General features: G+C 39.8%; 1 protein-coding gene across 5 annotated transcripts in view; it reads right to left on the reverse strand.

Annotated features, from left to right (window-relative positions):
• Window positions 1-25173, reverse strand: part of RAPGEF2 (Rap guanine nucleotide exchange factor 2) — a 188495-nt gene that overhangs the window by 129770 nt on the left and 33552 nt on the right. The gene's annotated exons all lie outside the window — the stretch shown is intronic.

Here is a 25173-nt window from a genome sequence, read left to right on the forward strand (position 1 = left end):
ACTTGAGTTTTCAGACACAATGAAAGAATGCCAGATGTGGTATTTGGGCAAAGATTTTGGAATAGAAGTTGTACAGAGAACTTGAACTTAAGTAATAAAAAAAAATAAAAATAAAATCTGTCTAAATATATTAATTCAGAAATATTACCATGCTTGTTAAACACTGCTACAGATTAGAAAAGATACCAGGAGTTACACTCAGTAGTTAATACTAAATGTCTTCCCTACAATATCAAAAAGAACGCCATTATCTCACAATGAAAAAAGCAAATATTCAGTTTGAAAAAGCAGAGAAAATGCACAAGCTAAAATGCTGCAATCTCACTTCTATTCTGGTCCTTCTGTTCCCTTATCCTCTAGAGGCTTTGGCTCTCCTGTGAGGAGCAGAGGACACATGGAAGAAAAAAGTAATTATGCATGGTTCAGGATGGAGGAAGCTTACACACAGAAGGCTTTGAAGAGAAAATACAGAAGTTGCTTGTAATTTTAAATACTAATGCAAGTGTGTAAAAAGACGTCTGCCACTGCAGTCAGTGACCATCTTGCTTCCCAGACAGGCTAGGAGCAAGCAGAGGCACCCAGGAGCCCTGAACAAGTGGTGAGGTATGACACAAGCCCAACAGTCCCCATGGCGCCACTGCCGTTCAACTGGACATGTCAAACTCTGCAGCACAAGCCACCAGCTGCTGTGGGAAGCTGGAAGCGGACCCCTGAGGATCAGATGCCCATAGAAGCAGATTACATGGAAAAGAGCCTGGCCAGAAGGTGCTACTGTAATTCATTTCAGTCAAACCTGTCTAACAACAAGCAGACACAGAACAGAAGAATAACCCTCTGCCACCAGCTTGCACAGAGGTTTCTCATAAGTTTTACAGTTTACAGGTTTTACATGCAGTAAAGGATTCACAGATGACTGAAGAACCATTAAAGATTCTGGTTTACAGAGACCCATATATCTAAAAGTCAAATTGGGTGGTAAAAAGGACCTATGGACATTGTTTTATACTGATGAGTGATACAAACCTAGTGAGGAACCCTGCAGCTGTACAAAGCTGTACACAACAGAGGTTATGCCCACTGAGAAAAGCAGCTGAAGTGACTCAGAGCAGGAAGGGAATGCATGTAGTCACTGAAGGGTGTCATTCTGACCAGTTTCATAAGCAAGACAAGTTTAAGGAAAGTTTAATAAATAAGCCCCCTTCAAAATATAAGTATACTTGTCAAATATTTGGAAATACAACATCTCATATGTCCCCATGCCAGGAACTGCAGGTGGTGGAACTCCTTGCCTCTCAAATCTACATCTGGAGGTCTAAAGAGGGGCATGGGAAGAAAAACAAAAGCCAACACCCTAAACAAACCTTTACTTATGCTTCCATCATGGCTGCTAGCTGCAGCAACAGAGGGAAGATAAAGTTGAAGACCTCTCATCACGGAGAGAACTAAGGTGTTTCTTTTGATTTGCAAAAAGAGCAGCAAGAAAATGGTACCGTGCTCCAGGCAGTGGGATCCTATCAAAGCAAATAATCATTTTAACATTGCAGCTGATGTGTACTGGCATTAAATCAGACAACTGTTCCTGCAAAGTGTGCTGCAGCCCGTTTTTTTAAGCTGTACATCTCCAGAGGGTGTCTATCAGGAAAGAGCTCCCTCTAGCACCAAGAGTTTGGCATTGAAATTTAAGTAACAACCAGCATAATTCTCTCAATTAAATTCTCTACAGTGGTGCAAGGCCCAGAAAACTACAACAACAAAAATCCGAATATGTTTTCATACACAGTCTTTAGGCACTGCATAGTTCCAGTCAGATCAGAATATTAAGTTTTGTTATTAAGTCACCTCAGTTCTGCATTTGTCTCAAGAAAAACACAGCATACATCAAACACAAACAGCTGTTTCAACTTCTTAATTAAAAGTCAATTAATGGAATGCAAGAGTCTGTCAGAAATATTTGTGCCAAGTGTTGTAAAATACTAAACAGATTCCGAACGCTTGAAACAGTGGTTTAATAAAAGCCATTTCATAAAAATAATGCATGCACATAAACTTAGACACATAAAATAAGAAAGCTTTTAATTTTGATATTCTAGACACTTGCCAAGAAGCTAAAATTTTAAAATTCTCAGGAAAAGTACTTCATTTTTAAAAGACTGCCTGTGTGATTTATGCCAGCTAGCTGAGCTAAACCTTACAAAAAGCAGCCAAATTCAACCCCACGGTGACTTTCAGATGCATTCCTGCTAGCTCGCAGTGTCCCTGAAAGCTGCCTCTAACTAAGCTACAGAATCTACAAAAGCATGCAGGTGACAGCCGCAGCCTGACAGCCTTTTGGCTGCTGCTTTTACCGCACGCATACTCAAAGTACCACAAGGTGGCAGACTGAGCCATCAAAATGCTACAGAAAATCGTTCTTTAATTTAGTTTCTCCCTTTATTAAAAAAAAACGAAAACAAGCAGACAAACTTAATAACACCTTATAAAAATCAGGAGGAGTAAAGCAAATCATCACCAATACAATTGGTTAAACAGTGTCCTACAGGATGGACATACATGCTTATACAAAAGCATGGAGGAACCACCAGCTTTCTGCATTCTAGTTTTATCCAGTCAGCAGAATTGAAAAAAATAGAAGCAACGTAAAGGCTCGGCTGATCTTGCTGGAAGAATCAAGTTCTACAGAAAGATTGTGGCAACAGCTTGGAAAAAAATCTCAATGGAAACTCCAAAACCAAAAATTAAATGCAACGCACAGATTAGGGCAGCTTTTACAGCATGTTTTTATTTAAATGAAGGCTAAACAACTGAAATCTAATCTACGCTTAAACTTGTACTGTAGCCAAAGTCATATGCTTGGGTTGCTGTGCATGGAGCAGCCTGAAACTTGTTTAATTCAGTGTTATTTCTTAATTTGTTCCCGCAGTGTCAGCTGGCTCAGTTTAAAGTTCTGACTGTATTTTGAAACAAAGACAGACTCAAGTTTTAACACAACTCAGTTTCAACTCCATCTGTAGAAACACCCTGGTTTGTAACCTTACCTCTGCTCTCCATTCTAATAAAAATCTGCATATGTTTACACCCAGACGTTTCTATCCATTTCATTTGTGCTTCAAACGTATTTGGCAATGCCAGTTACACAATCCAGACAAACTCAAACCAGAACTTTGGCCTCAGATTCATACTAGCTTAATTAAGACATTTTGTCTCTAGTGAAGTGATTGAGAAACGAAAGTTAGCTAAAAATCGCAGACTTTCACCAGGTTCAGCCCTTGTTTGCATTATGGTGTGAAGCTACAGGCCCAGTGCAACCATTCATCCTTGACAGCTGAAAAGCAAAATGCTGAGCTGAGAAATCCATTGCTCTCAGCAAGAAATTCCCTCATTTCTGTGAAGTGGCAAATAAGCAGGGAGAAGCTTTCATCTTACAATAGTTTTGGGTTTGTTTTTTTTTTTTTTTAAATCAAAGGGTAGAAATAAAATATAAGCTAATTCCTTAATTCACCGTCTTGGAAGATGGAAAGAAAAGCACCGTTTCAAAGCACCTAATAGTCACCTCAGGCTCGAAGAGGTCTGCCTGCCAAGAACAGAGCAGGTTAAGAAAGCCCGATGGTTGTTAAAACAGCCCATCTTTAGCTCCCATTCTGCAGTCTCGGGAGGCTCCGAGGGCAGCGGGCGGGCGCACCCTCTCCCCGTTCCGCCTGGCAGCTCCGCATCCCACCCCACGCCCAGGTTCGCTTGTGAAAACGGGAGGTGTCCCGCAGTCCCTCCCGGCTGCGCTCCTGCTGCCTCCCTGGCCCCGGGAGAAACGCCTCCTCGCAGGGACTCTTTCAAGCCTCTCCGCTGGCAGCGTGAGACCTTTGCGGTCCAGTGTCAGGGTCACAGAGGCAACAGCTCGTGCGGCAGCGAGAAGGTGGGACCTCAAAATCTTCCATGGGTTAAACAGACCATGAAACCGTCGACAGGAAGGGAGGGATCTGCCACTTCTGCATGGCTGACCAAACCGTTCTTTTAGCTCCAAGTGGAACCTCCCTTTTCTCTTCGAGTATTTTAATGCCGGGTTCCCCCCTAACTGTGATATACTAACAAAAGCAGCAATGTCAAGTTTTTCTTCCTAGTGAGCAATAAAGCCACAATTAAAACCCACATTGCTGAAGTCCTGCCTCTCTTTCCTTGTAGCTGCAGGATCCTGTTTCCCTTCTCTTCCAGCACCTGAAATCATTTGACTCTCAGCCACTCAGGTGGCTATAAACAAGCACTTATACATTCTTTTTTTTTTTTTCCTTTAGCACTGATTTAACACCTGCCTGCCCTGGTGCCTGCACTGGCTCACCAAGGTCCAAGTAAGTGCCAGCATCACCAAAAGAAACAAGACTGGACTACAGCAACATCAATCCCAACTGGTTTGAACAGAAATTTGTGTTCACACAAGAGACGTGTCTGCTCCTAAGTCGGTTTGTTGACATCCAGTTCACACTAACATACCCAGCTCTCACCAACAGCCGCTCAGTACACAAGTTAGCGCCATCAGAGCCAGCTACCTCTGTTGGAAAGGCACAGCAGGAGGGTAGGGGGGCACCTACGTCAGTTATCCCAGCCAAACCTACCTCCAAAGGCAAGACCTCACCCTAAGGGTGACCTCACATCTTGCAAATATTAAGCTGCCAAAGAACAGGAGCAAAACCACAAAAACAACTTCCAACATGACAAAACATCCGGTATTACAGATACCAAAATCCCTGCCATGCACAAGTGCTTCTAAATACTCTCACAATTGCCATGCAGGAGCATGCCCAGGTATGCATGGACTTCTCAGTAAGCAATTCCAAGACTAATTTCTTGAAGAGATTAAAATGAAGTATTTGTCACATACTATGAATTTTTTACATTCTTTTTCTTACATCAGGACCTTCATATTCAGGGGTGGGGAGCTCCCACATGGGAAGTCTGCCAGAATCCAAACTCTTACACTACAATTGAAGATAAATTATTCTTTTTAACTTCACTGTAAGCTTCTCTGTAAGTCATTCTTAATAGCATAGGACATGCTACATAGAAATCTGTGGCTTAAAAAGAAAAATCAAGCGAAAGTTATAGAAAACAATGTATTGACTCAATGCTGAATTGGCAACTACACAGACATAAATGATATATCTAAGTAAGTGAAATTACATATGTCAAGGCACCCAAACTAGTACTTTTGTGAATGAAATCTTATGGGCCATACTTTAATAATGAGTGTAGATTATGTAATTTACTTTTGTACATTTACCTGAAACAAATATTCCCTTTATATCAGTCTGTTTTGAAGTACACAAAAAAAATGTAATCTATCAGACACTAATACAAGTTCATTTCTGAATGTAGGATAAAACTGCTAATGCTTAATACATTCATTTTCTAAGAACAGGCTAGCACACAAAGCTTGGTCTAATAGTTTTGCATATGAATCAATTAGAAATTTCCTCTAGCCAAACTGGATTTTTTTCTTATACTGAAGTCTGACTTTTCAAGCAGAAAACCTACATAATCAGGCTATTCTCTTCAACAATCTCACAGAAAGAGTGAAGAAATTGCTACTCTTTTTATCAACTACATTTTGCACGGTTTCAGATCCCATTAGCCTTTCTTTACTCCTGTGGGACTCCCGTTTTCCTGCCAAGAGTAAGGTGGACATATCCCGTGACCATCCAACCCATTTCTGCCTTCCCCTTTCCAAGCAGCAGCCACATCAGCTACCAGCCAAGCTGCAAGCCTGGAAACTCAATGACACAGACTCTGGGGAACTTGGCTCAGCAGAGTTGCTCTGACAAGCACCATCCATCATACCGCATTACAATTATCATTTCTTCCTTTTCTTTTGCTTGGCACAGGAAAAATGTAAGAAGTGGAGGGGTGGGAAGCAAGAACGAGTAGTGTTGGACACAGGTAGGAGCAAAACCAGGTACACAGGTAGGAACACAACCGATTGTAGTAGAGCCGCTTTGCTGTCCCCCTTCTGCCACCCACCAGCTTAATTTGTGTTCCCATAAACTGCCCGTTCAAGCAATAGCTTGTCTTATCTCATAACTGCAGCTCTCCAAGACAATGATGAGACAATTGGAAACTGAGAAATTTCTAAAAGCAAATGCTCTCTTGTTCATATGCCAAACAGGTGACTAGGATTTAAAGGACACTTTTGAATTTAAAGCCAAATGCCAAATTAGTTACCTGAACTTCAGTCAAACATGCAAGTGGCCACTAAAAAAAAATTACCATCTTAAATCTGTATGAAGTTGTCTCAACTAACATGAATTGTATTTCAGGAATTTTACTATAAAACATTGTTCCACAGCAAGCAGGCATGACTAAGCTTGGAAATAGGCCTTCATCAGAAGGGTAGTTTACAGGCCATCAAGCCAAACAGGTCTTCATTTCCTCTGCTTCAGCTAGACAGTGGGAAAAGAATAGAGAAACTGTATAGACCTTGTTAGGAGTTGTTGACCCACAGAAAATTGTTATTTTTAGCTCCACTGTGGGCAGGGTGGGGACGTTCTAGATTATGGGTGGAATTTTTAAACTGGATTAGAAACAGGAGGAACAGGCAATTTTAATCTGGAACTAAAGTACCCACACATGAAAATAATCAGGAACAACTCCAAAACCTTGGAAAGAAGGAGAAATCCATTTTCTTAGTTTATCTTAACTGTGAGTTGTCCCAGGACAGAACAATAATATGTTTCTCCAAAGAGTTCAACTTCATTACTGCCTCAAAGCCAGAGGCTGATAAAACACCCTAGGATCACAGTAAAATAGTTCTGGCAAAAAAAAAAGATGTTTCAATGGGAAACTTAAATCAGTGTTCCTGTCTTTCAATTATATTTTGTTTGGTTTGTGAGTTATTTTCTTTTTAAATGAGCTTCACTCAAAAGACAATTCGTTACATGTTTATTTTTGCATTGTAGATTTTTTTTCTAATGGGAAGTAGGCTAAAAACCTCTACTTCTGTGTAATGCCTCACAGATTTACATACAATAACAAATATATTTTGATTTATCAATCTCACCAGCAGAACCTAATCAAATGTATAAAAATGAGTCAGCATGTTCAATGACCCACTCACACGACTTTTAACACCAGCTCAAGATTAGTACAATTGATTCAACACATCCTGCTGGTCATAAAGCTTTTAGCAGAATAAAGTAAAGAAATTAAGACATTCATTATTATAATCATCCCATAAGATGAGGATAAACGTGGAAAGGACAGACGGGAAATTAAAGCCTGCCACCTCACAGAAGTCAGTGAACAAACTAACGAGCATAGGAAATTGCAGGGTAGCACCATTTATTTCTTTTCTGCTTTCCAGATTCTCTGAAATCCGAGAAATAAATGCTTAACACAAAAGCCTAAGTTCTGTAGCCAAAAATGCAAATGTTGGTTGCATGTCCAAATGCAAAATAAAACTGCTTCATACAAAAGATCTCTACCAGTGATTGCACAGTCCACAATTATGAAAGACACGTAAGTAATTCACCATTAAAATATATATACACACAATTGTCTTTTCGCACCTTTTCAATATTTATAGCCAACAGTTAGAAGCTTGCATTAAATCTGTTCTCTCCTTTTTCACACTTACATCTTTTGTTGCAGTTATGCTAGTTCCTTGGAGATTTTTTTATTCCAGTAATGCTAAGGAGAGTCTCATTGTTTTGAGACAGTCTGTTATTTCTCCTATGTTTTCCATTGACTATAGAGAATAAGACTCAATATCCTTCTAAATGGAAACCAATCTTGCACTAACACATAGATCAGCCACTAAATACAGCAGAACTTATTTTTAAACTACTTCTAGAAGACATGAGTTATTATATAAGTTTATCAAAATACAGATGTCTGTATGATTGGCAGCTTTTAAATAAGATAATTTGCTTTAAAAAAAAAAAAGGGAGAAACAAAGTGATGCAAAAGCATCCTGGATGAAAGAGCCAAAAAGCAACTCCTAGTTGGAACCTAGTTGTGATGACAGAAGCATTTTAAAGGACCTCAGCCTAAATACCATCATCAGGAAGAGCAACTAGGGTTGCCAAGAAAAGGAGACCACAGTATATCAGGTAGGGTTGCCTACTAAAAATAGGGTTAGTGGTTTGATGTGCTTAGAGGATTCCCCAAGATTCTTGCTTTCAGAGCAAGATTAAGAAATTATAATTCTTAGATGCTTTTGCTGGTGGTGGGGTTATTTTAGCATGCTTAATTAGCCGACAGGCTTCAAAGCAGCCAGGGTTAATATCCATGATACCAGTTTAAGAACAGGGACTATAGTCCAGACAATCTAGGCATAAATAAGCCAGTCAAACAAATAGCCATAAAGGAAGCACATCACTCAACTTCGCCTAGGTGAAATCTTCATATAATGTTCCTTGTAAAGGGCAAGAGCAACCAATTTCTGAGAAACCTTAACTGCTGTAGAGCTTAGGTCACAGTATTTCAACATCATAGCCAAGTGGTATCCACAGCTACACGGTATTCCTCCTTCAAATGCATCATTAAAAAAGTTATCATTTTCAATAACCATAACAATGTACACTTTATAGTATACTGGTATTCGTACCAGATTTGCTAAACGGTATTCCAGATCACAAGGAAATAAATTGCAGTGACATTAAAGAGTTGTCATTTCTCAACTAATCTGCAATAACCGCTCATGTAAGCATTTTAAGCTTCCCACTGCAAACAAGCTTTGTAAATTTACTAAGAGGCTAAGGCAGCAATGTTGTCTGGCCAATGAAGGTGGAAACCAGAAAGCCACTTCCTCTCTGCATCTAAAGCTGTAATGGTCCCAAGTGCTCACATTTCATCTAACTTCTTAGAAATAATGGCATTCTAACTTGCTTTTAAGAGAAGACCTTGGAATAGACCTCTTTGTACTGTTGCGACAGAGAATGCCCGCACCAAACCAGGCGTTTCAGCCCTGTCCCAAGTGCTGAACATCATCACGCTCCACCTTCTGCTGTTGCATTTCTCCCTTGCCAAGCTAAAAAAAAAAAAAAAATAAAAAGTAAAGCCAACAACAACCCAGACACAGAAACCTCACACTCTGGTTGAGAAAAATCAGTCCCCAAGCACAATTCGATTCCTATCCAGACAGCAACACGCTCATTTCCAGAATCACCCAGAGCATCAGGACATCCTCCACTTTGTAAACTGGGATTTTCTAAAAGCTCTCCTGGGGTTGAACCATGAGGAGCTCCACGCTACAGCTTGCTGCCTTATTACCATGACAACTCACGTCCAGAAACAAAAGAACCAGCGTGCGTTGGAAACCACGTTCTGCCAGAACTCGCAACAGAAATATCTCAGTAGTACAATAATCAACAGAAAATACAGTGAGTTATTTTCTGTGGCTGGCCTACAACCATTTTATATTGCTGGCTTACAACCAACCAAAGCAAAAACACAAAACAAACAAAACAAAAATAAAGTTTGCCTTTCCAGCTACTGAGGCAACAGCGGGTTTTAGATGAAGTAAAACTGCACAGTTCCTTTTTGCTTTGGACTGTTCAGTTTTTATTTAAGAGAAACTGCTCAGTTTCTTTATATTTAGGAATTTTAAAAACGCAGATACAATAAAAGCATGAAGAAGGGGAGAAAAGATTATACCACAGCTAATTTCAAAGATTTACACACAGATACACAACTCTTACATTCATGTCTTTAAAAACAGCATTAAGATTCACTTAGATGGATACAATTTTCCCAGCATTCAAATATACAACTCCTCTTAGTTCAGCTTACACTTCAGACAAAAGTTTTGTCATCTGATTTTGTGTTTTAAAAGAACAAAAAATCATATTTTTTTTTGCAGCAGTTGAATTTATAGTAGCATATTTCAAAGCATTTTGTCCAACCAATATTAATCTTATTTGTAGCATCAACAGTAGGTCACATGAAAACTATTCCCAGACCACCAGGCAAATGATCACACTGCAGTACGCATTTGCATATCAAATCAATCCTCACCCAAAAAATCATCTCAAAACCTGCAGGTGATTACATCCTCCCAGAGCTGGGATTACTTCCCTGTGCAAAGTAGGCAAACATTAGAAAAATGCTAAAAGTACTTTCGACAGAATAATCTCCAAGCCTGAATTTATTAGTTAGTTATTTCCTGAAACAAAGGCCACATTTAATAACTCCAAGTGTCAACCTTCTGCGGGATTTTTTTCCTTCCTATGAGAAATGGTAGGATTCTGAAAGGGACCTCAGGTCTTGCATTGTGTTTTTTTAATATAACTTGGAGAGGATTCCATTTTCATCTCTGAGATGGGCTTATTGGAGACACCACTACGATCCGACTCAAGTAGATTTTTAGCACTCTTAGAAGCAGAACATTAAACACCTAAGAAATTTTCAAATCAAATTAAGAAATACTCAGAGGTCAAGCATCTGTAGAGTTATGGTGGTGAACTATGGCCCCTCTCAGGTCACCACCTCGTGACCTAAATGTGGCTTTGAGTATCATACAAGATGGAAAAATCAAACCGCCTTCCACTAACAAATGGGTTGGGCTTTCTCAGGCACTGGGAGAGCATTTGATGCCTCAGTGAGCCAACCCCCACTTGCCAAACCCACCTCTTCTTTGACTCAGACTAATGCTCTGACCCTTTAATGGTCTATGTCCAACAAGCAGAGGTCACACACATGCCAGCAGCCAGACCACACAAGGCTGCCCCAGCACAAAGAGCACACAGGACCACTCTGGCTTGGCAGCAAAGCAGGCAGATGAGCTGGGTTCAGCCCATCTGCTCTGCCTCTGCCCGTTAAGATGAAGTGACATAGAGCAGCTTCAGCTGCTGTGACAGATCACTGCCCTTATCGTGAGGGACTTGACTCTTCATTCAGTACCTAGTACTCCACCCACAAAGGAAAACCACCATGAACAGCAAACAATATAAAAGACAAGTCACATAGTTAAACTGCACCGGAACACTCTGCTAGCCCTAAAAAAAGTCCTTTCTATAGGAGATAAGCCGTTCAAACTGGTTTGGCTGTACCGTTAAACCGTACTCTGAGAGAATCTGGAAACGCCCTTCTCTTCAACATCCTGATAGAGCTATCTAGAGCATCCTTTCTCAGCACTTTGAAATTCCTTTCATCTCACCACACCTGCCGAAAGGATCCATCCGATCTAAATCCAATTCCATGCATCAGACAGCTCAACATCAAGATCTGACACCTATATTGTTTGTCAAATCTCCAACTCCGTGCCTTAAAAACATTGCATTTGTACTATGGGTTACAGAGATGGTCACATGGACATGATTTTCACTCACTCAATCACACACACAAGAGCCTGAAAAGACTAGAAATTGTGAATAAAGCTGATGTGTTCTTACTCCATTCCCTGACTTGGTTAGCTCTGTATTTTTTGTTCAGTAACTTTACCAACAACTGCAAAGAGACAGAGATACTACCAGCTATTTCATTGTCACCAAGGGCTTCATAGTTAAGAACACAAGGCAACCCAACAGCAGTGACTACTTACATCTAGTCTACAAACTGCCTGTTGAACTACAGTTTAATTTCTAGTAACTGCTAGTGAGATACGTGGTTGTCACATGACAATTGATTTTTTTATTTACTGAGGTTTAAGAATGCCACTCCATTTGTTATACTAGTTTCTCCCCCTCACTGGCCCCAACAAAGACAGGCATTCACAAGTCAGCAGGTGGTGCAGCTGCCAAAGGACCAACAACAGCAAGTGTTGTGGGATGAAGATACCAAACACACCAAAACATGAAAACCCCATCCACAGGACAGCAGCTGGCAGTCTCACAGAATTTTAATACAACCCATATTAAAGGTAAACAGGTTTTTCAACCTCCATAGTCCTCCCAGAGCGGTACCATATGTCACATGCTTTGCTTAGTGTAAGTTAAAAAAGAGTTTGAGATATAACACTGAATTCCTCATGCATATTAATTGCATACCCTTGGCTGCATAGCAGAGTATTTGGCCAAATCTTAGGTATCATTATTTAGAAACTTTTAAACCAAGTCTTTTTACAGAATAGCCTACCAGTTGTTTTGCAAACTAATTTAGACTGAGTCATCAATTTACCAAATCTTAACAAGATACTTCTTATCAACTGACAAGTAAATGACATTTGTTCTTAAACACTGAATGCATACCTTCACAGCAGCTTAAAACCACCTATTTGAACTCCAAAACTGGGCATTAAAAGTACGCACATTCCTTGTTAGAGATTATTATCTCCCGAGTTTGTAATTTAGGCTGAGTCTGACTACTCACTTTTAACACCAAAAGCAACTTCAAGCAGAGCTCAGCTAAAGCATGACAGGGGACCATCGCACCCCTCCCCAAGGCTCTTCAATGGACATTAGATGTGATCTCTCCCATCAGTGTCCCACAGAAGCATTTGCAATGCCATTAGAAATCTAACTCTAAACAGGTTGGAGCACCAACTCAGTATCTCAGCATTCCTAAGAGCATACTTAGAAATATGACTGATGTTAATTACCTGTGTGCACAGCCCTAGAATGTACTAAAACATGGAAAAGAAACGAACACCTTTCCGCTCCTTTTCCTAAGTCTGGCACAAGAATGTAGGAGTGACAAATGCAGTACCAAACAGCAGCAAACATTTCCTAAAGATACAATGGCCTAGGATGATGCTGGATGACAAGAAATGGAAAAATCCATGCAGAAGCACTGGTGCTTCCTCCTCCAGGAGCCGCGTGGTAGCCATGAGGTTTATTCCAGAAACATCTGGCAAGACTTGTGGCTGCACCATGCTCAGCACCACTCCTGAGCTTTGGGCACAGAGGAACAGGGATGATTAAGTACAGTGTGACTAAAAGCAGAGGACTCCTCCAAAGGCTGGGCATGGTGACTGACGTACATTGTCTCCCAGGCTGCAGAGGGCTGAGAAGGTGAGGCATGAGGACGCCACACCCATTGTGTTCAGCACAAGGAACCAAGATCCAAGCAGCCTTGTTATTAGCCTTGGCCTCCACTGGCCGCCTGCTGGTACCAGCAGAGCTAATTATTGTTTCTGCTCTCCAGCCCCACTGGGAAGGGCTCATTAAGTCAGGAGCTTGGTAATACCCACACCAGTCTCCACACACTTAGGCAGCACTTCTCTGCGGCAAAATAAGCCACAGAGACCCTAGAGAGTGAGCTGCGGAAGGTAGATCCACAGGCAATTGGCTCAAGAGCAACGAAGCTGGATTGAAACTAGCTCTGTAGCAATCCAAGGTGTCTGCATCCTGCTCACTGCTTCTGGGTCCAGAAACATAGCTCAGAATTTACTTACACCATCCCTGCATCATCACAAGCTTTCCTCAGAATGTGCCTGCTGCCTACATATAGCACTGCATTTCAACTAAAGCATCTGGTGGGACTTGACCTCTCTTTGAAAGATCATCACAGCACGTGTAATTCAGGTAACAATGAACAGGTTAAGTCTTCTTTTAAAACAACTTCCTCAGTTACATTTAACACAGATCACGATTTATATTTCTACTGTCCAACATATCAAAGGGTGGCTTGTCTGTCAGATTTTATCTATTTAATCTGCAAATGGTTAGTAGCCCCAGGCAAATTGTGTAGTTCAAGAAACAGTAGGCAGACTAACCTTTTCATCTGACACAGGTGATACAAATATAGTGTTTTCAGGTTATAAAGTCCCTGTTTCTATATACAGGTTCTACATATTGCATCTGAGCACTTCTGCCAAAACATTAGACCCTCCTTACCAGCATTTTTAACCCATTTCACCCATTCCACTTTTGCATGAAGATCTGAGGCTTTCTGCTCCTTCATGAACCTAGCAATTGCTGTAGAATAGCAAATACATCTACCATTTGCTTTTTCTCATCTTTAATTCAAAGAAGTTAGTTTACTACATTCCCTTCTATATTTTTACTAACACTAGCATTTCGCCACAACAGGCAGGCACATGGTTGATGCCCAGTATAAAAATAAATTAAGAGGCCTCGAAACAGCTGCTACAGGGCAAACAGCCCTAAAAAAACTACTAGGGGAAGAAAGAAATTGTCACCTTTCTTGGCAGTCTCAGATACTAGAAAAAGACTGAATGAATACAGCAGAAGCTCCAAGGCCCCACGCATTTTATGGCCAGCCAAATCCTGCGAAATCTGGTAAAAAGTTCAATGTCGGTTCCAGATGTACTTTTAACTAAAGCTACTTGGCACTTGTGCAGGTACAGAGAGGAGCCAGGAGATCTAGAAAAAGTACACCAGCTGGATATGTCTACGAACAAACCAGTTTTCTTCAAATTTTGTATATACTTTATGGCTGTTCTCAATTATGGGACCCCACAGCTTCCTTCCCTACTTTGAGTGCAGAACACCAATATTGCAGTGCTTGTATATTGATATTTATTCTTCCATAACTGAGTGGACTAGAAACAAAGTAGATTTGGTTGTGGATAACAGTCACAAGCGACAGATTTCAGCTATCTGCAGTTCGTTTAACACTGAGTCCACTTCAACCAAATCCTGATCACTCAATTTCATTTAGTATATACTGTGGCCCAAAACTCGCCCTGAAAAAGCACGCACTTTGGGGGAACCTACATTCTGGGCTTCCCCCACCAAACTGAAATTTTGCCCCAGAAGACTGGGAAGGCTTTTTTTCAGCCTCCCAGGGATCACTTTACAATCACAAGCTATGTACTGACGTAGCATATGTACTATGCGCTCTCTTCTGCCAGCTCAGCTTGGTGGGTGCTGTATAGATGAAAGACCATGTTGACAGACAGAAACAGTTGCTCCTCAAGTTTCCACAGAAAGTTTTACCAGAGGAGATTCTCCAGTGTTACAGTCATGATTTATCTGGCTCTGTACAGTTATGTCACCCAGAGGTCAGTTCTGCGCTTTTTTTTTTTTTGGAAGATGTATGAATGAATTTAAAAGTCAACAACAGCAAATGCTCTGTTTTGTGGTTTTGGTGTTTTGTTTGGTTTTAAAAGCATTTAAAGCATTTTTAATGCATTGAAATACTACACTTTCATTTCAGTATACCAAAATGTTGTGGATTCCTACCCACATAACCTGAAAATACAGAACAGTTTTCTTCCAAGGGTATTTTCTTTGCAACAGCACGTGAAAAAAGTTTAAACTCAAGATTGAATGCAAGAACGCACACTATCTGAAATTATTAACTTTCCCTGTAAACTTACAGAGTTCACAGAAGTTGAGTAAGAAGCAAGAGGTTGGCTATTAGAGGTTAGCTATTTACTAGGTTAAGGTTACAGTGCACATAGGGAGCACAGCTGGCCATGGAAGTACATGCAAAGACTATTTGACCTTCAGCAAACCAGCTGATAACTCCAGGTAGCTTAGGGTCAACAATGTAACCTTAAGTGCATCATGGGGATGGCAGGAGTGTCAGGCAAGGGGCTCCTTTAGCATGTGGAGGTACGGTAACAACACTGAGGGTGCAGGAAGATGACAGGACGCTAAGCTCAGGCTACTATAAGAAAGTCTACAGGTCAACTTTGTACTGTGCTATGCTATGTAGAGCTTTCTGGAGTTACTTTAAAAATTTTAAGTGCTTTGGTAGTTAATTACATAAGTTCTATATTTTAGACGTGGAATAAAGGATTTTTTTGAGCAGCAATGTTGTATAATAGATCCTTAGCTATTTCTCCTTTTTATGCTTTGGCAAGAGCTGAGCATCTTGTAGCACTGATATGGTCTCACTTAGTAACTATGGGAGTTTATGTAAGGCCAACTTGTCTTATTTTTGCTGCACATGGAAGGGGAGACACTGATTCAGAGACACAGACGAAGAAGAAAGTACAAGTCCCAGTAATAAGCTAATTGAGTTCCAGACTTGACTTCACAGAGACTTTTCAGAAGTTATTTACAATTCTCTTTTTCATTCAATTAAACCTAGGATGTCTTATTAAAAAAAGAGATTTTACAGAAGTCATTTGAGTGGAATTATAAAAGTTAATCAGCAAAGAAAATATGCTTTTAAGCTTGATTTTATGCCCTGGCAGGAAAAAAAGCCCTCAGTACCATGCTAAAAGCTTTATGGGAACTGATTAAACTTGCAAACCTGATCTAAAAAAGTCAAAAGATAATTCAGGAAAAAGAGACAGTAACAATTCAAGTTGACACAAAAGGCTAGGTTTTAAAAAGCACTTATCAAACAAGTGAATCAAGGACCCCATCTTTTATTTCTATAATTTAGTCTTTTGATTGAGAAAAGGCTTTTGTATGTATCCTGTATATGCCTCAATTTTTGCGACTTATAAGCACACTAGCTAGTTTTAAACCTATTTGACAGTACAGAACATTTACAGCAGGAAGGGAAGAAGCCATGAAATGCAAAGAAACTGGAAGCAATGAGCTAAAGGGCTGGGAAGTACATAGAAGGCATAAGTTTGGAACATGAAACACTTGAAAACACCAATATTTACACGCATTCTTTATTCTCACAGAATAACTTATTTTTAAAAATTAAAAAAACCTGTCAAGTACTTCATACCAACCCAACTGACCTGAAACAGAAGTTCAACTTTTTACTTAGGCTTTCTAAGTTAAAGTTAATATTTAATACAGATATTCCCTCAGTATGGTTACTAAAAGTGAGTTATATATTAGCAAATCAGAGCACCCTACTCGCTTTCACATTATAAGTATTCTTTTATATCACCTTAAAATAAAACGTGGCTCCGAGAAAAACAGAGCTTTGTTAGTTTTTAAGTAAACACTGCTTACCCAAATTCTCAGATCTCATGAAAAATAATGCTGGTTATAGCAACATTTTGATGGGTAATATTCTGCCCAACAAACAAGGAAAGGACAAGCTCCAGCTTTCACTCTTGGCTCTCATGGTAAGCTGGCAGAGAGCTCGGGGCAGGGGAGCTGGAGAAGCTTGAGCATTTGGCAACGGAAGACCAAGAAGTCATTATCTGGCTGTCTGACAAGACAATTTTCTGGCTGTAATCTCATTCTCTCAAGCAAATTAGACAAAAAAAAAAAAAAAAGATTTCTCATAGTCCTTCTGGTTAATACCATTTCATTCACTTGAAGAGCCTGCTGTTTGAGTGCTTAATGCGAGCGACTATTACCAAGAATAAGTTTTATTTCTGACCTCAAGCCAGCAGAGGAAAGTCTTAGGCCTGGAATGCAGTTACAACACTGAGAAGGCTCACATGTGTCCCGATTAACTCCTGCAGCATGCTTTGTTGATGACTGCATGCTTTACTAAAAACCACACACATCACATACAGAAAAAGGTTTATGGGTTAATAATTTATCCAAAGAACAAAAAAGTCCTGACCAAGCGTAACTGTGTAAAACGAGCAAAGGCTTCTTGTATTTGCTATTGACTTGTATTTGCTATTCACTTGATACTAAAAAGCATCCTAAAACAGTTTGAAGCAACAGTAAAGTTTTGAATATTAACTAACTGGAAGAAATATGCTGAAACAGACTTTCAACAAACATACCCTCAACACCTTTCACCTCCTCACAAGAAGCATTCCACTGCCTCTTCGTAGCTGGCACTGGCATCAATATTTTTATTTAGAATGTCATCTTAATGAAAGGCATAAGGAGGCAAATCAAATTTTTCAGCAAGAAGTGATACCATGTGATTGCCTAAAGTCCTTGACAGTCCCTGTACAACATACAGAACTGCATTACCGTAGAAATACGTTTTGACGTTATTAAAACAATTGATTTAGCCTCACAGTAGTTCACAGTTAATAAGCTCTCCATAGTGAAGTATCAGAAGATGCAATAAAATGTCTGCACTTGAAGAAGTCTGGTTTTTCAACATCTCCTACATGAACATATCAACACCAAATCCCACAGTTTACATGTTTTTAGAAGGTTCTGTTTCAGGTCAGTATCTTACAAAAGCCTACTTAAATATTTACAAGCTTTTTACACAACAAGGAAAACAAAGGTAACCAAATAACCTCTTACTGCTAATACATCTGGTTGTCTGCACTGCTTCCTACTTCACCACTAGAATCCCAGGAAAACACAGTAACTGTTTTGAGACCAAGCACAAAGATGTTCTAATTATCAGAAATCCCTCAACAAACCTAAGCAGCAGAGCAAGATTAATATAGTCACAAGACCCAGAGATTAATCTATTTACCAAAAAATCCGTGCAAAGCAGCCTAATACGAAAAGATTACTGAAGCTAGACTTTCAACAAGATAAGAAGGGTCAAGAGACCTAAACAGTGCAAAACATCTCCCTAATAATGGCTTCTTAAAAAAAATAAGAATATATTCCAGAGGAAAAAGATATTACCTTGCTGATTTTGAATAAAAATGTCTTATTAAAAACCCAAATTCTGTAGATGGACTAAATGAGGAGCCAGAGTTACTACAATCGTATTTCAACATAAACCAAGTAACATGCTGACCAGTGAAATAAATACTTTGGTTTTAATTACATTTAAAGATCAAGAATGGATGCCAAAACAACAAAAAAGAGCACCTTAACTGCCTCCCACTGCCCCCCGAAAACAATCCAGCAACAGCATAATGTTCAATTGAGTAAACCAAAGACAAATTTTAATTGAAATTAGAAAAAAAACCTCTTAAAACTATTATAATCTCTTTAGTATATTCCACAATTCAGATACAAGATTCTCACCAAAAATTATAACCACTTTAAACAAAAGTAAAACAAGCCAATGTTAGATCTAGAACAGAAACTTTTTACTAAGCTTAAAAAAAAAAACCAGCTGATCAGCTCATCCTCACTGAATGGAAGGAAGATTGAGGTACTCAGACTTGATGACCACCTGCAAGCAAGCATCACAGGTCAGACTCCCAAATTCTAGTTCCACAGAAGACAGTACAGTGTAATTGAATAACCCAAAACCAGGAACAAGACAATTCAAATTAGAAATTTCAGGGGCTATTGGAGTCTTTATTGCTTTTCTTCCTACTTACCCTAAGGACTCAGCAAATTCTATCACTTCACACCAGGACCAGGTAGCTTTCAGAAGATACATTCACTACAAATTACAGGTATGCTACAGAAGCTACCAGAGGAGGCTCTCGTCTATGTTGTGGAGACACTTAAGATTGATCTTAGTCTTTGGTTTTTAGTCAGAAACTTCCACTTGCACACATTTTAAAAGGTTGGTTCTTAAAAAGGTAAATATTTCACATGAAAAACTTTAAACCAACATAGGACTGTTGTCACTTGAGTTTGCACTGAAAAAACCCCACTTGCTCTTAATGCTCCCTGCTTCACAGGCTGCAGTCTTTAAACTGACACCACTGATTGCTTGAGCAGAACAGGTTGGGGAAAAAGGTCCCAGCTGCTCATCCACAGACTTTCAAGGACCCATAATGAAGCTCAAGACACTCTCCTAAGCCTGACAGAGCCCTTGCATGAGAACAGAAATCCTTCCTTCCATCTAGGGCATCCAACAGAAGGGAAAAATAAGGATGACAACAAAAGGATTAACAACCTATTAGAGCTCACAATTTCCATGTTCCAGTAACAGGCTGGCCAGCTGGTCGCAGATCCCAGAGAAGCATTTCCTAGCTGCACCATCAGCCAGTGCCACCCACTCCCCAGTGTGCCCTCAGCAACGCCCTGCCCCAGTGACACAGTGAGGATGGTACAGAAGTATCTGCTGATAAAACACACTGCAGAGGCAGATAACCCACCTGAGGGGAGCATAAGAGCAGAAAGCATTCAGTGGTAGAAAAGGAGTATAATGGGGCAGGGACTTTCCCCTGCATACTGAACTTATTTAGCATTCAACCCTCAGTCATCAGAAACTGCAGGCCTCTGGGAATAGATGTTTTTGATGGGGCCAAACATAAACGTGATATAAGAATCCACAAGTAAACTCAGAGTCATACTATAGCTTAAATTGTCAGTGCTCGTAACTTGTACATTTACACCACACCTAACTAAATTTTAGGAGTAAGTCATACAAGCCACATCCTCCCTTCCTTTTTGTGTTAAATAATTATCTTTAATAATGCTTTTATAGTAGGCCTTTGTTTTCCCACCTGATGACTTGAAAATAATTAACCTGATGACTTGAAAACAATAGGGCTTCTTGCACGCAAAGACAGAGGATGCAGCTGCTTCCAACTATAAATAAGATGTTGTATCAGATGTGACTGCTATTGTTTCAGTAGACCATTGGCTACATGAGAAGATTAGAAACAAGGGTCAAGGTGTATTTTTTTTCCTTTCTTTGAATTGAGAGGACAACTACCTTAAAAAAAAAGCTAAAGAATCAAAAAGTTGAACAGAAAAGAAATACAAGAGTTTATACAAGTCACCTCTCATACACTCTAGCTTCTTGACAAAAGACAAACCTGAAGAGTAATCACAAAAGACACAAGACAGTGGAATTGGTTTTGTTTTTTAATATTCGTTTATCAGATTATGGAGTTATTATATTCTGTACATCCAGCAATACTTTAAAACACCTGTGGGAAAGGGTAAATACCAGCTTTCATTAACACTTTTGTAGCTGGAAGGCCTATTGGTACACATTCACTCCTATTTTAAACGTACATCAAATTTTCAAGGATGACAAAGAAGAAATATTGTACAAAAGCCAACCAACCAAGACAGCAGTACATTTTACCAGATCATGAGTTTAGGAAGTGTTTAACATATATCTCACTCCAAATCTGTAGGTATACAGTACTTTGAACATACCCCCAAGTAACTAAAGGAATGAAGGAGACCCGAGTAGGGAAGGACAAGGAAATTCCAGTGCCTTCAGCACCGATTTGTGAAACTGCATCTCAAGGAGACAAGGATGGATCCGTGTTGTGAGCAGCAGGAGGTCTATAGACAAAGAGGAGCAAAAGGAGAAAGCCACTACCTGCCCTAATCAGATGACTGATACTTCTCTGATCCACATCAAAGACTTCCTTTCCAATGTGTTATTTTTTTCCCTAATTACACCAATTACATTAGGTTATACCAACCACTAATCCAAATTTGTACTATCATTTAAATTAGACTAAAAATACCACGATACTTCATCAGCATCCTCACTTCATCAAAGTATAATTAAAGTTTTTCTTGAGAAAGTATATAAACACAACAGTACTACCACTGGCTACACAGTAAGCCCACCACTGGGATCTGTCTGCTACACGTGATACTCGGGAGATGCTAGTGGCAGAGGAGCTTCAGTTGACCACTCTGCTTTGGGAGATAAGCAACTCTTTCTTTCTCTGAAGACTCACAGATTCTGTGTCAAGGTGTATCCTAACTCACTCTTCTGAACAGCTCCTACCAGCCAGGCTACTGTGGTGGAGGTCTGTCCCAAGCCGAAACACTGGTACCCACAGAGGAGCTACACCGTGGGGGTGCTGGTTGACAGCCGACTGAACATGAGCCAGCAGTGTGCCCAGGTGGCCAAGAAGCCCAGCGGCATCTTGGCTTGTATCAGAAATGGGGTCACCAGCAGGTCCAGGGAGGTTATTCTCCCTCTGTACTCTGCACTGGTGAGACCCCACCTCGAATACTGTGTTCAGTTCTGGGCCCCTCACCACAAGAAGGATGTTGAGGCTCTGGAGCGTATCCAGAGAAGAGCAATGAAGCTGGTGAAGGGGCTGGAGAACAAGTCGTACGAGGAGTGGCTGAGAGAGCTGGGATTGTTTAGCCTGGAGAAGAGGAGACTGAGGGGAGACCTTATTACTCTCTACAGCTACCTAAAAGGAGGTTGTGGAGAGGAGGGAGCTGGCCTCTTCTCCCAAGTAACAGGGGACAGGACAAGAGGGAATGGCCTGAAGCTCTGCCAGGGGAGGTTCAGGTTGGATATCAGAAAAAAATTCTTCACAGAAAGAGTCATTGGGTACTGGAACAGCTGCCCAGGGAGGTGGTCGAGTCACCTTCCCTGGAGGTGTTTAAGGAACGGGTGGATGAAGTGCTGAGGGGCATGGTTTAGGGAGTGTTAGGAATGGTTGGACTCGATGATCCAGTGGGTCCTTTCCAACCTTGTGATTCTGTGGAAAAAAAAAAAAAAAAAAAAAGGTGCTTCCGTCTTTTGAGGTGCATCTACAACATGCAGTCTGCCAGGCAGGCAAACACATCCCAGCAGGCTCCAAATTCAGGAATATCTGAGCTGACCAAGACTCTACGTGTCCCACATACCCTAAGATTAATATTTTTATATACGTATATAAGGAAGATAGATATTTCTGAAAAGCTATATACAATCTCTGATGGTTTGTCTGTACTGAGCTTCATACCACTGTGGCAAATTTAGAGTTAAGTTTTGGCTTGTCTACATGGACTTGAAAGGTAGGCATGCCCTCAGAAAAAGAAAAGAGAGACAACAAAAAAAAAAACCCACTAAAAACTGGGGTAGGAGAAGAACTGTTAGAAAGAAGCACTTAAGAAGGAAACAAATTGCAGTCAGAAAGAAAACCATGAGCACTTCTGGAAGAGTAAAACAACAACTCAACAGAAACTAGAATGTGCTTCTAATTTAGTGGCGTCCTTATAAATAAAGGAACAACAGATAAGAACACAACTTCATTTTGGTTTTTAATCTGAAAAGTTCCTGTGCATTAAAGTTGGAGGAAACCTCTTTTGTGCTTGCTAGCAGGAAAATCCTCTTTCTACACTCAATATTGCCACAAGCTTCCAGCATCAATTAGTGAGTCTTTAAGTCCAGCAGAAGAATGGGACTTCCATCAAGAGTAACAAAATGAAACTCAGTATTCACTGAGTGCCTTATGCTACTTTTCAGATAGGGAAAACAAGCAAGTTAGCTAAAGAACAGCATTAGAAACTGTTTACAGCAAATTGTGGTGCCTCCATACACATTCTTCCCTCTGACAAATGTTCAAATTAAGGAACAAGCCTAGGTTTAAAATGAAATAAACTGCAACAATTCACATGGTCTCAGACTACTGATGATCCAGTTCCCTTTTAGTTACTGCCAGAACCACTTGAAAATGATTTTTGTGTGGAATCACAAAAGACTAAAAACATCTGGAACTATAACAAAAAATCCCATTTGAAAACAGGCTAAGTCACTTACTGGCTTGTAAGAGGACATGACACACACCCTTACATGATGCACCACAGTTATTTAAGTTCTAAAACCATTTTTCAGAAACTACTATATTTTTCCAATTTCTCTTAAAAAAACCCCATAATATTGAAGTATTAAAGGATTTCACTGACTTGAAATAACTTCCAGACATATTAAAAAATTGCACGCATTAGCTATACAAGCTGTGTAGTCAAACACATTAATTTACAACAATGTGTCATCTTGACATTATGTAATAATTCTGCCACTTATCTTTTTCCTGAAAAATGTATTATTTAAAAACAAAAGCCAGAACATTCCAAAACTGCATTCTTTAAGTCTAATTTTTTTTTTCCCCCCAACTGCCCACTGCACACATTTCATCAATTAAAAAAAATGCCACAGTAAAAAAAAAATACTACAAAGTCCAGGAAGCATCACATACAAAACCAAAGGTATTTTTCTACTTTCAGAACAAGTTGACAGAAGTTGCATTAGACCAAAGGAAAAAAACATTATTTCTTTAGCATATGCTCAAAATACAGTAACAGTATACTAGGTCTACTTAAACTGAATACGAGGTAAGCTCCAGCGGCACTCAATTTATTATCTGTATTAGGTACCATACATAACATGAGAGCTGAACATCTAGAAGTCTTTTTGTATGTCTTTTTCCCTGTACCAAGGCCATGCACAACATTCTCATTAGAAAAAAAATATTTCCAGCTGTCCCAATCTAAAGCTGCCAGGTGACTACTGGACAGATTTTAACATAGGTAGTTCTTGTGTCTCAGGATAAAGCAATTCCTCCACCTCCAGTTTTGCTATTTCTTTTGCTACTGCAATCAATATGTGCATGAGAGTGAAGAGACACTGGCACAGGTTGCCCAGGGACCTTGTGGATGCCCCATCCCTGGAGGTGTTGAAGGTCAGGTTGGATGGGGCCTTGGGCAGCCTGATCTAGTGGGATGTCCCTGCCCATGGCAGGGGGGTTGGAACTAGATGATCTTTAAGGTCCTTTCCAACCCTAAGTACTCTATGACACTATGACAAAACAGGTAAAACTATATACTATGTGCATTAAGGTTGCATTGTTAAATATGAGCTATTAAGAACAGAAAGCATCGCCATACTAACAAAAAAGCGCCACTCAAAATAGAAAGAAGATTTTGAGCAAGTCAGCTGCAGCACGAACACAAAAGACCATGGGCGTAAAAGGAAGCACCTTTCTTATTGCATAAGGAAATATCCTCTTCTTCCCAGGAAAGCAAATTCTTTGGTTTGCAGTACAACCTACCTGAGTATTTCCGCTATGGTAAAGAAAGGAATGATCATGACTGGCACTGTTCTCCACACTTTTTATTTCCCAAAGTTATCACAGTACCAACCAACTAAGGGCGTCACAGTTTTCCTTCCTTCTCTCCTCTGCACAGCTCCAGAATGAGAACAAAAATTGGTTCTTTCATTCCTAGTCTATGAAAAGAACTTATTTTCTTTATTTCTGAGAAGACACTATCTCCCAAACAGACTTTTGCCGATCTTCAAATGATAATCTTCCAGTTCATCTTCTGAAGCACAGATTTGCAAGTGCAGAATGTTAGGATTTAGTATTTATTATTTTGCAGGAGTGCACTCTGAGGAAAGGTGGTTAGATAGTTGATAAACATCCTCTGCAGAAAGGAAATCTGCCTCCTCAACTAATTCAAGGACCTGCATTGAACCTGGAATCCCAAGAATTACATTAGCCCTACATTACGTTCACTGTGTTAACTGAAACAAGGTTAATTATCTTTTTTCAACACGAAGCATTTGAATGTTTTTCATTTTCTTCAAAGATAACTATAATTTTAACAAGCAACTCTCATATTGTTCTGCTTTTCACGTACGCAGTCAGAAGCTGGAAAAGTACCAGATGAACTAGAAAAAATCTGAAATCATTTTAGACAAAACTGAATATTTTCTGTGACTAAGTGTATACTTTTCTCCTTATTTAGCACCACTACTGCTTAGCCTACAGCATTTGTTATGTGACACAGGCATCAATTTGCATGTAAGTTCTAGATAACAATAGTTTTGAAAAAAACACTGATACAATCAATGCAGCCTGTTCAAAAATTCAATCTGCAATCACCCAAGGCA

This window comes from Cuculus canorus, chromosome 4, assembly GCF_017976375.1.
Source record: "Cuculus canorus isolate bCucCan1 chromosome 4, bCucCan1.pri, whole genome shotgun sequence".
NCBI lineage: Eukaryota > Metazoa > Chordata > Aves > Cuculiformes > Cuculidae > Cuculus > Cuculus canorus.